At 43.0% G+C, this 15,823-nt stretch overlaps 1 protein-coding gene across 9 annotated transcripts in view; it reads left to right on the top strand.

The window, feature by feature from the left end:
• Positions 1 to 15,823, top strand: part of LOC128693184 (zinc finger protein 84-like) — a 100,028-nt gene that overhangs the window by 58,846 nt on the left and 25,359 nt on the right. For 7 of the 9 annotated variants that reach the window (XM_070089537.1, XM_070089539.1, XM_070089536.1 and 4 more), the window contains one exon: positions 8,985 to 9,116. The exons of the other annotated variants lie outside the window; for them this stretch is intronic. The gene's annotated coding sequence lies outside the window, so the exon portion shown is untranslated. The remainder of the gene's footprint in view (positions 1 to 8,984; positions 9,117 to 15,823) is intronic. 9 annotated transcript variants of the gene reach the window in all.

Here is a 15,823-nt window from a genome sequence, read left to right as displayed (position 1 = left end):
ATGATAAATCATGTCACAAGTGACATGATCCTTAGGCAAATAGATAAATTAAAACCTAACAAATCCCCAGGCCCTGATGAACTGTATGCAAGGGTTCTAAAGGAATGTAAAGAGGAGCTTAGCACACCTTTGGCTAATCTTTTCAACATATCACTACAAACTGGCATGGTGCCAGATAAGTGGAAAATGGCAAATGTGATACCTATTTTCAAAACAGGTGACAGGTCCTTAGCTTCGAACTATAGACCAATAAGCCTAACCTCCATAGTGGGAAAATTTATGGAATCAATAATTGCCGAGGCAGTTCGTAGCCACCTTGAAAAGCATAAATTAATCAATGAATCTCAGCATGGTTTTACAAAGGGGCATTCCTGCCTTAAGAATTTATTAACTTTTTTCACTAAGGTATTTGAGGAGGTAGATCATGGTAATGAATATGATACTGTGTATATGGACTTCAGTAAGGCTTTTGACAGGGTCCCACATCAGAGACTATTGAGGAAAATTAAAGCACATGGAATAGAAGGAGAAATTTTTTCCTGGATAGAGGCATGGTTGACAAATAGGCAGCAGAGAGTTTGCATAAATGGGGAGAAATCAGAGTGGGGAAGCGTCACGAGCGGTGTTCCACAGGGGTCAGTGTTGGGCCCCCTGCTGTTCACAATCTACATAAACGACATAGATGAGGGCATAAAGAGCGACATCGGCAAGTTTGCCTATGACACCAAAATAGGCCGTCGAATTCATTCTGACGAGGACATTCGAGCACTCCAGGAAGATTTGAATAGACTGATGCAGTGGTCGGAGAAGTGGCAGATGCAGTTTAATATAGACAAATGCAAAGTTCTAAATGTTGGACAGGACAATAACCATGCCACATATAAACTAAATAATGTAGATCTTAATATTACAGATTGCGAAAAAGATTTAGGAGTTCTGGTTAGCAGTAATCTGAAACCAAGACAACAGTGCATAAGTGTTCGCAATAAAGCTAATAGAATCCTTGGCTTCATATCAAGAAGCATAAATAATAGGAGTCCTCAGGTTGTTCTTCAACTCTACACATCCTTGGTTAGGCCTCATTTAGATTATGGTGCACAGTTTTGGTCACCGTATTACAGAATGGATATAAATTCTCTGGAAAATGTACAAAGGAGGATGACAAAGTTGATCCCATGTATCAGAAACCTTCCCTATGAGGATAGACTAAGGGCCCTGAAACTGCACTCTCTAGAAAGATGTAGAATTAGGGGGGATATGATTGAGGTGTATAAATGGAAGACAGGAATAAATAAAGGGGATGTAAATAGTGTGCTGAAAATATCTAGCCTAGACAGGACTCGCAGCAATGGTTTTAAGTTGGAAAAATTCAGATTCAGGAAGGATATAGGAAAGTATTGGTTTGGTAATAGAGTTGTGGATGAGTGGAACAAACTCCCAAGTACCGTTATAGAGGCCAGAACGTTGTGTAGCTTTAAAAATAGGTTGGATAAATACATGAGTAGATGTGGGTGGGTGTGAGTTAGACCTGATAGCTTGTGCTACCAGGTCGGTTGCCGTGTTCCTCCCTTAAGTCAATGTGACCTGACCTGACTAGGTTGGGTGCATTGGCTTAAGCCGGTAGGAGACTTGGACCTGCCTCGCATGGGCCAGTAGGCCTTCTGCAGTGTTCCTTCGTTCTTATGTTCTTATGTGTACGCACAGGTAAGGAGGGAGGCCCAGCGACAGTATGAAAATGACATAGCATCGAGAATCAAGACTGACCCGAAACTGTTGTATAGCCACATCAGGAGGAAGACAACAGTCAAAGACCAGGTGATCAGATTAAGGACAGAAGGTGGAGAACTCACAAGAAATCATCAGGAGGTATGTGAGGAGCTGAACAGGAGATTTAAGGAAGTTTTTACAGTAGAGACAAGAAGGGCTGTGGGAAGACAGCACAGAAGGGAACATCAAGAGGGAATATACCAACAAGTGTTGGATGACATACGAACAACTGAGGAGGAGGTGAAGAAGCTCTTAAGTGACCTTGACACCTCAAAGGCGATGGGACCGGACAACATCTCCCCATGGGTCCTTAGAGAAGGAGCAGAGATGCTGTGCATGCCTCTAACCACAATCTTCAACACATCCCTTGAAACTGGGCAACTACCTGAGAAATGGAAGACAGCTAATGTAGTCCCCATATTTAAGAAAGGAAACAGAAACGAGGCACTAAACTACAGACCTGTGTCTCTGACATGTATTGCGTGTAAAGTCATGGAGAAGATTATCAGGAGGAGAGTGGTCGAACACCTGGAAAGGAACAAGATTATAAATGAAAACCAGCAGGGGTTCATGGAAGGCAAATCTTTTATCTCAAACCTCCTGGAGTTTTATGACAAGGTAACAGAAGTAAGACACGAGAGAGAGGGGTGGGTAGATTGCATTTTTCTAGACTGCAGGAAGGCCTTTGACACAGTTCCCCACAAGAAATTAGTGCAGAAGCTGGAGGATCAGGCACATGTAAAAGGGAGGACACTGCAATGGATAAGGGAATACCTGACAGGGAGGCAGCAACGAGTCATGGTACGTGAAGAGGTATCACAGTGGTCGCCTGTTACGAGCGGGGTCCCACAGGGGTCAGTTCTAGGACCAGTGCTATTTTTGATATATGTGAACGACATGATGGAAGGAATAGACTCTGAAGTGTCCCTGCTTGCAGATGACGTGAAGTTGATGAGAAGAATTAAATCGGACGAGGATGAGGCAGGACTGCAAAGAGACCTGGACAGGCTGGACATGTGGTCCAGTAACTGGCTTCTCGAATTCAATCCAGCCAAATGCAAAGTCATGAAGATTGGGGAGGGGCAAAGAAGACCGCAGACAGAGTATAGGCTAGGTGGACAAAGACTACAGACCTCACTCAGGGAGAAAGACCTTGGGGTGACCATAACACTGAGCACATCACCGGAGGCACACATCAACCAAATAACCGCTGCAGCATACGGGCGCCTGGCAAACCTGAGAATAGCGTTCCGATACCTTAATAAGGAATCGTTCAAGACACTGTACACTGTGTATGTTAGGCCCATACTGCAGTATGCAGCACCAGTCTGGAACCCACACCTGGTCAAGCACGTCAAGAAGTTAGAGAAAGTACAAAGGTTTGCAACAAGGCTAGTCCCAGAGCTCAAGGGAATGTCGTATGAGGAAAGGTTAAGGGAAATCGGACTGATGACACTGGAGGACAGAAGGGTCAGGGGAGACATGATAACGACATACAAGATACTGCGGGGAATAGACAAGGTGGACAGAGATAGGATGTTCCAGAGAGAAGACACAACTGGAAGCTGAAGACTCAGACGAGTCACAGGGACGTTAGGAAGTATTTCTTCAGTCATAGAGTCGTCAGCAAGTGGAATAGCCTAGCAAGTGAAGTAGTGGAGGCAGGAACCATACATAGTTTTAAGAAGAGGTATGACAAAGCTCAGGAAGCAGAGAGAGAGAGAGGACCCAGTAGCGATCAGTGAAGAGGCAGGGCCAGGAGCTGAGTCTCGACCCCTGCAACCACAATTAGGTGAGTACACACACACACACACACACACACACACACACACACACACACACACACACACACACGCACACACGCACACACACACACACACACACACAAGGGGACACAGTTGGAAGTTGAAGGCACAGTTGAATCACAGGGATGTTAGGAAGTATTTCTACAGTCACAGAGTAGTCAGTAAGTGGAATAGTTTGGGAAGCGATGTAGTGGAGGCAGGATCCATACATAGCTTTAAGCAGAGGTATGATAAAGCTCACGGTTCAGGGAGAGTGACCTAGTAGCGATCAGTGAAGAGGCAGGGCCAGGAGCTCGGACTCAACCCCTGCAACCTCAACTAGGTGTGAACTAGGTGAGTACACACACACACACACACACACACACACACACACACACACACACACACACACACACACACACACACACACACACACACAAACACACACACACACACACACACACATATATACATATCCAGACTCACACATACACTCCCCCCTTCCCACCGACATCTCACTCCTTCCCCTGATCCCTCCCCCTCCCCACCTCTCCCTCCTTGCCACTCTCCCTCTCACCCACTTGCTTCTCCCTCTCCCCACTCCTCTCCCACATAGCCACAGTTCCTCCTCTACCCCCCCCCTTACACTCTGACATACACACTACTAACCTAACACTCAGAATTACATAGGTTTCCCACTCTGAGGCAATCAGGATAAAACAAAAATGGGTTGCCAGAGAGCAACAAGAAAACCAAGGGACAGGAGGAGGAAGCTGCAAAGGAAGATTGGGCAGCAGAGCTCATGAAAAGGGAACAGGAATAGGAAAAGAAACTAGAAGAACTTAGCATGAGAATGGAAGAGAGGATAGATATGGATAACAGGAAGTGGGAGGTGCAAGTCAAAGCAGCAGAGGCCAGGATACAGAGTTTAGAAGAACTAAAAAATCTGAAACAGCCTAAAGAACTAAAGAACATTTTGGGATTGACAACAGAGACTGCTACCTCAGTCACAAATATGGGGACTGTAGGGAAAGAAGGAGCAAAACTGCATGTAGGAGCTCTATCAGTGGAGACTGTAGTAAATGAAAGAGCTAAGCTATATGTGGAGGCCCTAACAGACCACAGCAGAGCCCAGGGAAAGCCGAGAAGGGAAAATGACAGGCCACTGAGCCCAAGTACATTAGCTAGTGAAACTGAAGAAAGGAAAGTTGCAATGGAGGAAATCAAATTGAATGAGGGGATACACAGTGGTATGCAGTGGGAGAATGAAAGGGTGAGGTCAGTCTTTGTGTATGAGCTCCAGGAAGTTGAAGGGGAAACATATGAAGCAAGAAAACAAGGGGAACAAAAAGCAATTGAAAGCACCATGAAAGCAATAGGAGAAGACGACATAGCCCAGCTAGAAAATTTTCGGAGAATAGGGGGGTTTGTAAAAAAAAGAACCCGGCCAGTGAAAGTGACCTTCAAGGCAGAATCGACTCGGAACAGGATCCTGCAGGAGAAAACACGATTAAGGGGCATGCTGGCATACAGGAAGGTGTATCTCGACCGCGACAGAACAGAAGAAAGGCAGAAACTTAGAGAGATGGTACAAAGGCGAAAGGAGGAAAGAGAGGGGATGGAGAAGACAGACAGGAGATCCCAGACCCAGGAAGAAGATCAAATACAGCCTTCCTCACAACTTCCTATAGAAGCCTCCCAACCAGGTCAACCCCAGTGCAACCAAACACTCTAAACCAAAACACCCATGCCAAATCCAGTTCCCTCACCCACTGCATTACAAACTCCACCCCCACAGCAACCACCCATAGCTCCTTATCAGGTCTCCCACTTCCCCAACCCCAATACACCTCCCAGACCACACTCTTAGAAATGAAGTTGAAGGTGTGGTATACAAATGCAGATGGAATAACAAATAAGTATGAGGAGTGGCACGAAAGAATCAAGTAGACATCCCCAGACATAATAGCACTCACAGAAACAAAACTCACCAGAATAATAACAGATTCAATCTTTGCATCCGGATATCAAATCCTCAGGAATGACAGAGGGAGGAGAGGGGGAGGAGGAGTTGCACTGCTCATTAAAAACCAGTGGGGTTTTGAGAAAATGGAAGGAATGGATGGCACGGGCGAAAGGGACTACTTAGTAGGAACAATCCAGTCTGAGGGACATAAGGTGATAATTGCAGTAATGTACAACCCACCACAGAACTGCAGGAGGCCAAGAGAAGAATACGATGAGAGCACCAGAGCAATGGTCGACACACTTGCCAAGGTGGCCAGGAGAGCACATGGGGGAGCAAAGTTACTAGTTATGGGTGATTTCAATCACAAGGAGATTGACTGGGAAAACCTGGAGCCCCATGGGGGTCCTGAAACATGGAGAGCCAAGATGATGGATGTGGTACTGGAAAACCTCATACATCAACATGTTAGAGACACTACCAGAGAGAAAGGAGAGGATGAACCAGCAAGACTGGACCTTGTATTCACCTTGAGTAGTTCGGACATAGAGGATATTATGTATGAAAGGCCCCTGGGAGCTAGTGATCATGTGGTTCTGTGCTTCGACTACATAGTTGAGTTCAAAGTGGAGAGAGTAGCAGGAATAGGGTGGGAAAAACTAAACTACAGAAGGGGGAACTACTCAGGCATGAGGAACTTCCTTCAAGACATTCAGTGGGAGAGGGGAACTGACAGGAAAACCAGTAAAAGAAATGATGGACTATGTGGCAACAAAATGCAAGGAGGCAGAGGAGAGGTTTGTTCCCAAGGGAAACAGAAATAATGTGAAGAACAGAAAGAGTCCTTGGTTCACCCAAAGGTGTAGGGAGGCAAAAACTAGGTGTACTAGAGAATGGAAAAGGTACAGAAGACAGAGAACTCAGGAAAATAAAGAGATTAGCCAAAGAGCCAGAAACGAATATGCACAGATAAGAAGGGAGGCTCAGCGACAATATGAAAATGACATAGCATCGAAAGTCGAGACTGACCCAAAGCTGTTGTATAGCCACATCAGGAGGAAAACAACAGTCAAGGACCAGGTAATCAGACTGAGGAAGGGTGATGGGGAATTCACAAGAAACGACCGGGAGGTATGTCAGGAGCTCAAAACGAGATTTAAAGAAGTATTTTCAGTGGAAACCAGTAGGACTCCAGGAAATCAGAACAGGGGGGTACACCAGCAAGTGCTTGATGAGGTACATATAACCAAGGAGGAGGTGAAGAAGCTGCTATGCGAACTTGACACCTCAAAGGCGGTGGGACCAGACAACATCTCTCTGTGGGTCCTTAAAGAGGGAGCAGAGATATTGTGTGAGCCATTAACAAAGATCTTCAACACATCATTTGAAACTGGCCAACACCCCGAGGTATGGAAGATGGCAAATGTAGTCCTAATTTTTAAAAAGGGAGACAGACATGAGGCACTAAACTACAGACCTGTATCACTAACGTGTATAGTATGCAAGGTCATGGAGAAGATCATCAGGAGGAGAGTGGTGGAGCACCTGGAAAGAAACAAGTGTATAATTGACAACCATCACGGTTTCAGGGAAGGAAAATCCTGTGTCACAAACCTACTAGAGTTTTATGACAAGGTGACAGAAGTAAGACAAGAGAGAGATGGGTGGATCGACTGCATTTTTTTGGACTGCAAGAAGGCCTTCGACACAGTTCCTCACAAGAGGTTACTGCAAAAGCTAGAGGATCAGGCACACATAACAGGAAAGGCACTGCAATGGATCTTAGAAAACCTGACAGGGAGGGAACAACGAGTCATGGTATGTGACGAGGTGTCAGAGTGGGTGCCTGTGACAAGTGGGGTTCCACAGGGGTCAGTCCTAGGACCTGTGCTGTTCTTGGTATATGTGAACGACATAACGGAAGGGATAGACTCAGAAGTGTCCTTGTTTGCAGATGATGTGAAGTTAATGAGAAGAATCAAATTGGATGAGGATCAGGCAGGACTACAAAGAGACCTGGACAGGCTACAAGCCTGGTCCAGCAACTGGCTCCTTGAGTTTAACCCTGCCAAATGCAAAGTCATGAAGATTGCGGAAGGGCAAAGAAGACCGCAGACACAATGTAGTTTAGATGGCCAAAGTCTGCATACCTCACTCAAGGAAAAAGATCTGGGGGTGAGTATAACACCAAGCATATCTCTTGAGGCGCACATCAATCAGATAACTGCTGCAGCATACGGCGTCTGGCAAACCTATGGATAGCGTTCCGATACCTCAGTAAGGATTCGTTCAAGACTCTGTATACCATTTACGTCAGGCCCATACTGGAGTATGCAGCACCAGTTTGGAATCCACATCTAGTCAAGCACGTCAAGTAATTAGAGAAAGTGCAAAGGTTTGCAACAAGACTAGTCCCAGAGCTACGAAGATTGTCCTACGAAGAAAGGTTGAGGGAAATTGGCCTGACGACACTGGAGGACAGAAGGGTCAGGGGAGACATGATAATGACATATAAAATACTGCACAGAATAGACAAGGTGGACAAAGACGGGATGTTCCAGAGAAGGGACACAGAAACAAGAGGTCACAATTGGAAGTTGAAGACTCAGATGAATGAAAGGGATGTTTGGAAGTATTTCTTAAGTCATAGAGTAGTCAGGCCGGGGAATAGCCTAGAAAGTGATGTAGTGGAGGCGGGAACCATACATAGTTTTAAGGCGAGGTATGATAAAGCTCATGGGGCAGGGAGAGAGAGGACCTAGTAGCAGTCAGCGAAGAGGCGGGGCCAGGAGCTATGAATCTTCCCTTGCAACCACAAATAGGTGAGTACAAATAGGTGAATACTCACACACACACACACACACACACACACACACACACACACACACACACACACACACAGGAAGTATTTCTTCAGTCATAGAGTTGTAAGGCAGTGGAATAGCCTAGAAAATGACGTAGTGGAGGCAGGAACCATACACAGTTTTAAGACAAGGTTTGATAAAGCTCATGGAGCGGGGAGAGAGAGGGTCTAGTAGCAACCGGTGAAGAGGCGGGGCCAGGAGCTAGGACTCGACCCCTGCAACCACAAATAGGTGAGTACAAATAGGTGAGTACACACACACACACACACACACACACACACACACACACAGCAGTAAGACAAGAGAGAGAGGGGTGGGTTGATTGCATTTTCCTAGACTGCAGGAAGGCGTTTGACACAGTTCCACACAAGAGATTGGTGCAAAAACTGGAGGGCCAAGCAGGGATAACAGGGAAGGCACTACAATGGATCAGGGAATACTTGTCATGAAGACAGCAGCGAGTTATGGTACATGGCGAGGTGTCAGAGTGGGCACCTGTGACCAGCGGGGTCCCACAGGGGTCAGTCTTAGGACCAGTGCTGTTTCTGGTATTTGTGAACGACATGACGGAAGGAATAGACTCAGAGGTGTCCCTGTTTGCAGATGACGTGAAATTGATGAGAAGAATTCGCTCAATTTAAGATCAGGCAGAACTACAAAAGGATCTGGACAGGCTGCAGACATGGTCAAGCAATTGGCTCCTGGAGTTCAATTGTTGAGAAATGGCCTTACCAGGTAAGTTTAAAGAGTTTGTACTTAGAAAGACAGCTCATCGCCTGCACAGCCACCCCTGCAGATGAGGTCTTGAGAAGCTGTCGAAGTCATCTCTCAACGGGCTGTGAAGAGTTATAATTTGTAAGATTATAAATTACCCCTAGGGGGTGTTACGTCAGCATATTTCATTCACTGATGGCTGACAAACTTACTTGTGTGGACTCAATGGTCCGCATATCACCGGGGTTTATGATAAGTGACTAACTCCTAACTTCGACTCAACTGCGCAGTCAATAGTAGTACATTACGAGTTAGAACACTTACCTGGATATATGTATCTGACCCGTAGTTACACCCGGATATCTGATGAGTTGATTGAAGAAAAGTGTTCTTTGAAGAATGTCGCACTACACTCTGTTGGATTGCATCACTCGTTGTTACACTGTTCATCAATAATTGTTCACACAATATCACTTAAGAAGTTGATCGCACTTCTCTGTAAGTTTTTATCGTGTTTTGTGAGACACTTTGTTCACACTAACGCACAGATCGATCTTTGTTGGTTATCCTGGCATCAGTGTCACTCTCAGTAGAGTCAAACGTAATCTGAAGACGCCACAACGCCCCATGCCATCACTGCCCCCAGCACAAAGGAAAAGCTGACCTAGTACTTTTGCTTCCTTGCCACTTCCTTGATGAAGTAAAGCAGAATGTTTAAATCTTGCTGTCTTAAGCATAGACAACAATGTCCACTATCTTTACTATGGTAATAAAGTGGGAGCAGGATTTTCCTTAATTGTCCTGCTAAGGTAAGAGATGTACTTTCTCTTATTAAAATACACTCTGCAACACTGGACTGCAAGGAGCCGTGGTCGCTTGACCAAGTCGCATACTCGTACTGCATCTGCGATCAATTACTCACTGTAGCAGTAAACAAGATGCTTGCCCTTTCTGAGAGGGCTGGGCCCCTCAGGGCTGAAAGGGCTGAAAGGGGCTGAAGGGGGCTGATACCCCCCTCCTGGAGAAAATTTCTCCACACTGGGGGGCGGCGGAGGTTCGCTGCAGGTGAACTATTCATCACTTAACATTAATTTGATTTTCTCACTCGCCTCCACTGCTGCTTGTCTTTTCTGAACAGCTTTAGTCAGTGTGGTTTCTGGAGAATCACTAATTTTGTTTTCAACACTGTGTAATTCTAATGGGACTAGTTTATTTATTGTCTGCTTATTCACTACACCTTTGCTTAAAACATCAACTGTCCTAATGATTCCATTTGCATCAGGATATATGGTCACAATTTTTCCAAGTGGCCATTGGGACCTCGGACCATCATTGTCGATAATCACTATGTCACCAGGTCTTAAGGATTTATGATTTTCAGGAACACCAGCTCCATAGAAGTGTTCTCTCAATGAGATGAGATAGTCTTCTCGCCAAATTTTCTCCCAACGTTCAATCACTTTATTAAGGTGTTTGAATTTACGTCCGAGTTGCTCAGGTTCGAAATAAGTAGGATCCTCTATGATTTCTTTATCATTCATTGGAGGAACAGGTTTGAGCCTTCTGCCATGGAATAAATGAGATGGACTTAACACTTCTAAATTGTCCAGATCATCGGTAACATAAGTTAGAGGTCTGTTGTTAACTCTGTTTTCTATTTCAGTCACAACTGTACGGAATTCTTCTAAGTCTATTCTCTGACGATGAAGAGTCTTCCTTAAACAACGTTTTACAATGCCTATCATTCTTTCATAAAATCCGCCGTACCATGGAGATTTAGGAGGAATGTATCTCCAACGACAACTGCTTTGATTCAGCATCTGTTGTACTTCTGGTTGATCAAAGATCTTGCTTATATAAGCAGCACCAGCAACAAAGTTCGTTGCATTATCTGAAATCATCAGTCTGGGACATGCCCTTCTGGCTGCAAACCTTCTGAATAATTTGATAAAGGTTTCAGCAGACATGTCAGTGGCTACTTCTAGATGTACTGTTCTAGTTGTAGCACAAGTGAACAAACAGATGTACACCTTGATGGGAACTTTGTCAACTGTTTTGGTTAAAATTATTGGTCCAGTGTAATCTACACCTGTCACCTCAAATGGAGTGATATGACAAACTCTTTCAGAGGGATATGGAGGTGGACCTGGATACTGACATACTCGCATATCGTAGTGACGACAAGTAATACACCCTTGATCAAGTACTTTGTTGAGATAGACAGCTAGTTTTGTACCTACATAGAGTGCTGTCAGTTCCAATTGTGGTACTGTTCTGACCTTCAGGGGTGCGACCCTGGCCTTTGAAGTAATTAGTGTACTTCCTTCAGCATTACTCATGTAAGCTACAGCGCCATAACCTCTGGTTGACACATCACAGAACACATGTAATGTGTACTTGTTTCCCTCTTGACCTATTTGTCTGGGAAATTTAATTTGATGAAGTTGCTTAAACTCCCTGGATATTTCATCCCATGCTTGACTCATTTCTAGAGGCAAGTTCTCATCCCGTCCAATTTTGAGCTTCCATGCATCTTGCATAAGCATTTTACCTTTTATGGTAATTGGTGAGACGAGTCCTAGAGGATCAAAACATTGTGATACCTCTGACAGTAAACTACGTTTAGTGAGTGTACTGCATGATTTATTGTTTATCTTTTTGAGACTCAAAGTATCTTCCTGTGTGTTCCAATTAAGTCCCAGCATATTGTTGCAATCAGGAATTTCAGTTTCAGGGAAATCTTCTTTGATAAGTTCCCTTAATTGCATTGAATTTGTATTCCACATCCTTAGAGGCATATTTGCTTCTTTCATCTCCTTGTTAGCTTCTCTGTATAAGGATTTCAAATCTTCCTGTTTATTCACAGTACCTTGAAGATTGTCCACATAGAAACTTTTCTTTAAGATTTCTTTGAAGGGACCTTCAGATTTCTTCAAATGTGTATTTAGAGTAGCTTCTAGTAAGAATGGAGAGGATGTTGCACCAAATAATGCTGATTTGAAACGATAAGTTTTCACAGGACTTTGAGGATCATGTGGATTTTCAGGCCACAAGAATCGAGTATAATCTCTATCTATTTCTTGTAGTCCTACTCTTAAGAAAGCTTTGGAAATATCAGCCGTGTAGGCATATGGGTTTGTGCGAAATTTCATAAGCATGTCTCCAAGCTTCTCAGTTAGTGAGGGTCCGGTCATCAGACAGTCATTAAGACTTGCTACATCTTTATTTGCACGTGCGCTGCAATTGTATACAACACGTAGTGGAGTGGTTTCAGAATCTTTTCTGACTCCATGGTGCGGGAGATAATGAGCTTCTGTCTTCAACTTATCTTCGACTATTTCCTCAATGAATTAATTGTCCAACTGTTCTTGTATGATATTATCATAGACAGTAGCTCTGGATTCTTCCTGAGCTCATGTATTTGTGCTTTCATTTGTCCGAAAGCCATGCGATAATTGCTAGGCAGATGTGGTGGATTTAATTTCCATGGTAACCTAACCCATCTTTATATTTGACTGTGTCCAAATATTGGTTATAAGTCTGAGTCTCTTGTGGGCTTGGTTTATTTACATCAATACCTATCGCATCTAAGTCCCACAACTTATCAGCTGGTTCATTCATTTCTTCCAGTAATGATAAATTTTGCTGTGGTACATGATCAGCGGTTATTCTCGTAACTAGTACATTTTCCACTGAATCAATATCAGCTTCTTTCCCACTTTGAGAGGGAATGGGACCGCATATCATGTGGCCTCCTGCTGTTTTCAGCAAGTGAACATCATGTTTACTTACTATATTTTGCACAAAACAGTGATAATAATCACTTCCAATGATTAAATCAATTGGACTAATTGTGTCCGTCTGTATGTCAGGACAGGCTAACTTGACCTTAGCTGCTTTCAGTGCTGCAACTGTTTCTTTTAATCCCTGGATCTGCACAGACTTAGGCAAATCATCTACTACCACAGCTTCTACTGTCTTTTTCCTGTTTCCTAGACCAACAGTGATTCTGGTTAGGTCATATGTCTGTTTACCAGAATTGTGGAAAAAACCAGCTATATCTAACTGTATTTTGGCAATGGGTTGTTTATTCAGCTTCTGCAACACTGTTCTTCTTATGAAGGACCTTTGTGAGCCTTGATCAAATAGTGTTAGCACATTGGTTTTGTGTAATTTATGAGATAACTCAACTCGAGCTATCGGGAGAGCAGTTGCTTTAAACTTATCTCTTACATTTAATGCTGTTGCTTGTTGACTTCCTGATTCTGTGGAAGTCTGTTGTTCAGCAAAAGTATTTGGGCATAATGCATTTAAAACACTTCTTCAGTGAGCATTTACCTCCCTTGTGTTCACCTAAACACTTGATGCACCTTTTCTGCTGATGAACACGTTGTTTACGTGCCTCCATTGATGTGTATTGACTACAATACTGTGCCCAATGTGTTCCATCACAAAGTACACATTTTGGAGTACGTTTATGTGTGACAGTTTGTTTACTGTCTGTTGTATTCACAGCTTGATAAATGCCTATATGGGATTTCCCATTCTGTGGTTAGTGGGAGTAGGTATACTGTTTTTATACTGAGTTGAAGGTTTATTATCCACGAGATTTGTGGATTTTTCATCTTGTCTCGTTGCTTGCATGCATGAAACTATTGTTTGTAAACCATTGCTAATTTCCTCACAAGTGAAATAGCGTTTATTGAACATAATATTTAATCGTTCAATAGTTTGTGGTGACAACTTATCCTGTACAATACCACTGATAAACCAAGCACATTGTCTTAGGTCATATTTAGCACCTAGAGATCTGAGACTATTGTCTAATGTGATTCTAAATGCCTGTAAGTATGAAAAACAATGTTTGGGTGGCTTCAAGCTTCATATTAAGACTGCATGTCTAACTCTGGCCTTGTCAGCATCAAAGTAATTGTCTGCTAAGACACGTAAGGCTATTTGATAATTGCCTTTAACCACCGGAAATGACTTAATCAGTTCATAGGGTTCTCCCTTCACAAGACATTTAAGGTAATTGAACTTAGCAATCTCATCTATGTCAGTTCATGAATTTACTATGGATTGAAAACCACTAATGAATTCTTCATAATTATGACCTTGGAAAATAGGTATTGACAATGTAGGTAAGCTTGGTAATGGGACACTTGTTGTTGTTACAGGTGTAACAGGTGTTTGACCACTAGTTACAGTAGGTCTCTGTGACAGAGTTTTGCGGCAGATTGCCTGTACTCCTGTCCACCTTAATTGTTGATTACTAAAAGTATCCAAAACATTTTTAATTTCATCCTCAGATGGATCTGATTCAAGAAATTCCTTTTCATAATGTGTATAGTCTGAATTAATTATTTTCAGACGTTGTGCAAGTAATTCAAATTTGACCTCAAGATCATCAAAATCTATGTTTGTACCTTGAGTTAATCCTATACAGACTGAAATTAGATTTTCTAATTGTGTAATCTTAGTCTGTAAAGACTGAAACTGAGTTTTCAAACAAGCCATTTTAATGGTATACTGTAAATTCTAGCACCACACTTAGAGTGTTTAAAAACACTGTACTGCTATAAACAGCTGAGTTTTTGTTATGCTTAAGTCAGCAATAATCGAGTCAGTCACTACTGACCTACTAAGCTTAACCTCAGGGTCAATGACCATGAAGGGTACTGAGTACATATGGCTGGTGTTTATGGCTTGAGTTTGCTGTGTCAGCCTGACCACGATGATTAATCGTAAATAACGATGTTATACACTTCATTCGCTATACACTATAAATGTCACTGTATAACTGTAAATCACACATGAATATTACTTACACATATAAATGTCACTGTTAATATATATTTGAAAACTTAAACTTTATATATAAGTTCCTTTAATATAACAGGTAGATCTATAAGAAACAAACTTTAACACAATCTTGTCTCTTAATTTCTGTCTATAAACATTATAAACACTATGTGTATATACACTCAGACAAACTGAACATCAGTTGGGTTGTTGTAGTCAGCGATTTTCGAGATTGGAGCAGTGGATGCAGGGTGCCATCCCCCGTTTTCTTGTTGTGTGAGTCACCCAGCCCCTGTTTTCTTTGGGTGAGCACCTGTTTTCTTTTGGCTGCCCATTCTCTGTGATTAAGTCTGGAGGGACTCATTTATAATGATTTAAATTGTAAACCACTAGTTTTACAGCTTTTTTCGAAGGACCTTGGCTTGTAGGTTATTTGTACACTGTAGTACAACATATCTGGACCACAGTGTGGCCTTTATCCTGTTCGAGCACGACCAAAATGTTGAGAAATGGCCTTACCAGCTAAGTTTAAAGAGTTTGTACTTAACTTAGAATGACAGCTCATCGCCTGCACAGCCGCCACTGCAGACGAGGTCTTGAGAAGCTGTCGAAGTCATATCTCAACGGGCTGTAAAGAGTTATAATTTGTAAGATTATAAATTACCCCTAGGGGGTGTTATGTCAGCATATTTCATTCACTGATGGCTGACAAACTTACTTGTGTGGACTCAATGGTCCGCATATCACCGGGGTTTATGATAAGTGACTAACTCATGACTTTATACTCAACTGCGCAGTCTATAGTAGTACATCACGAGTTAGAACACTTACCTGGATATATGTATCTGACCCATAATTACACCCGGATATCCATTGAGTTGATTGAAGAATGGTGTTCTTTGAAGAATGTCGCACTACACTCTGTT

This window comes from Cherax quadricarinatus, chromosome 28, assembly GCF_038502225.1.
Source record: "Cherax quadricarinatus isolate ZL_2023a chromosome 28, ASM3850222v1, whole genome shotgun sequence".
Lineage (NCBI taxonomy): Eukaryota > Metazoa > Arthropoda > Malacostraca > Decapoda > Parastacidae > Cherax > Cherax quadricarinatus.
This window is presented reverse-complemented; position numbering and strand designations above follow the sequence as displayed.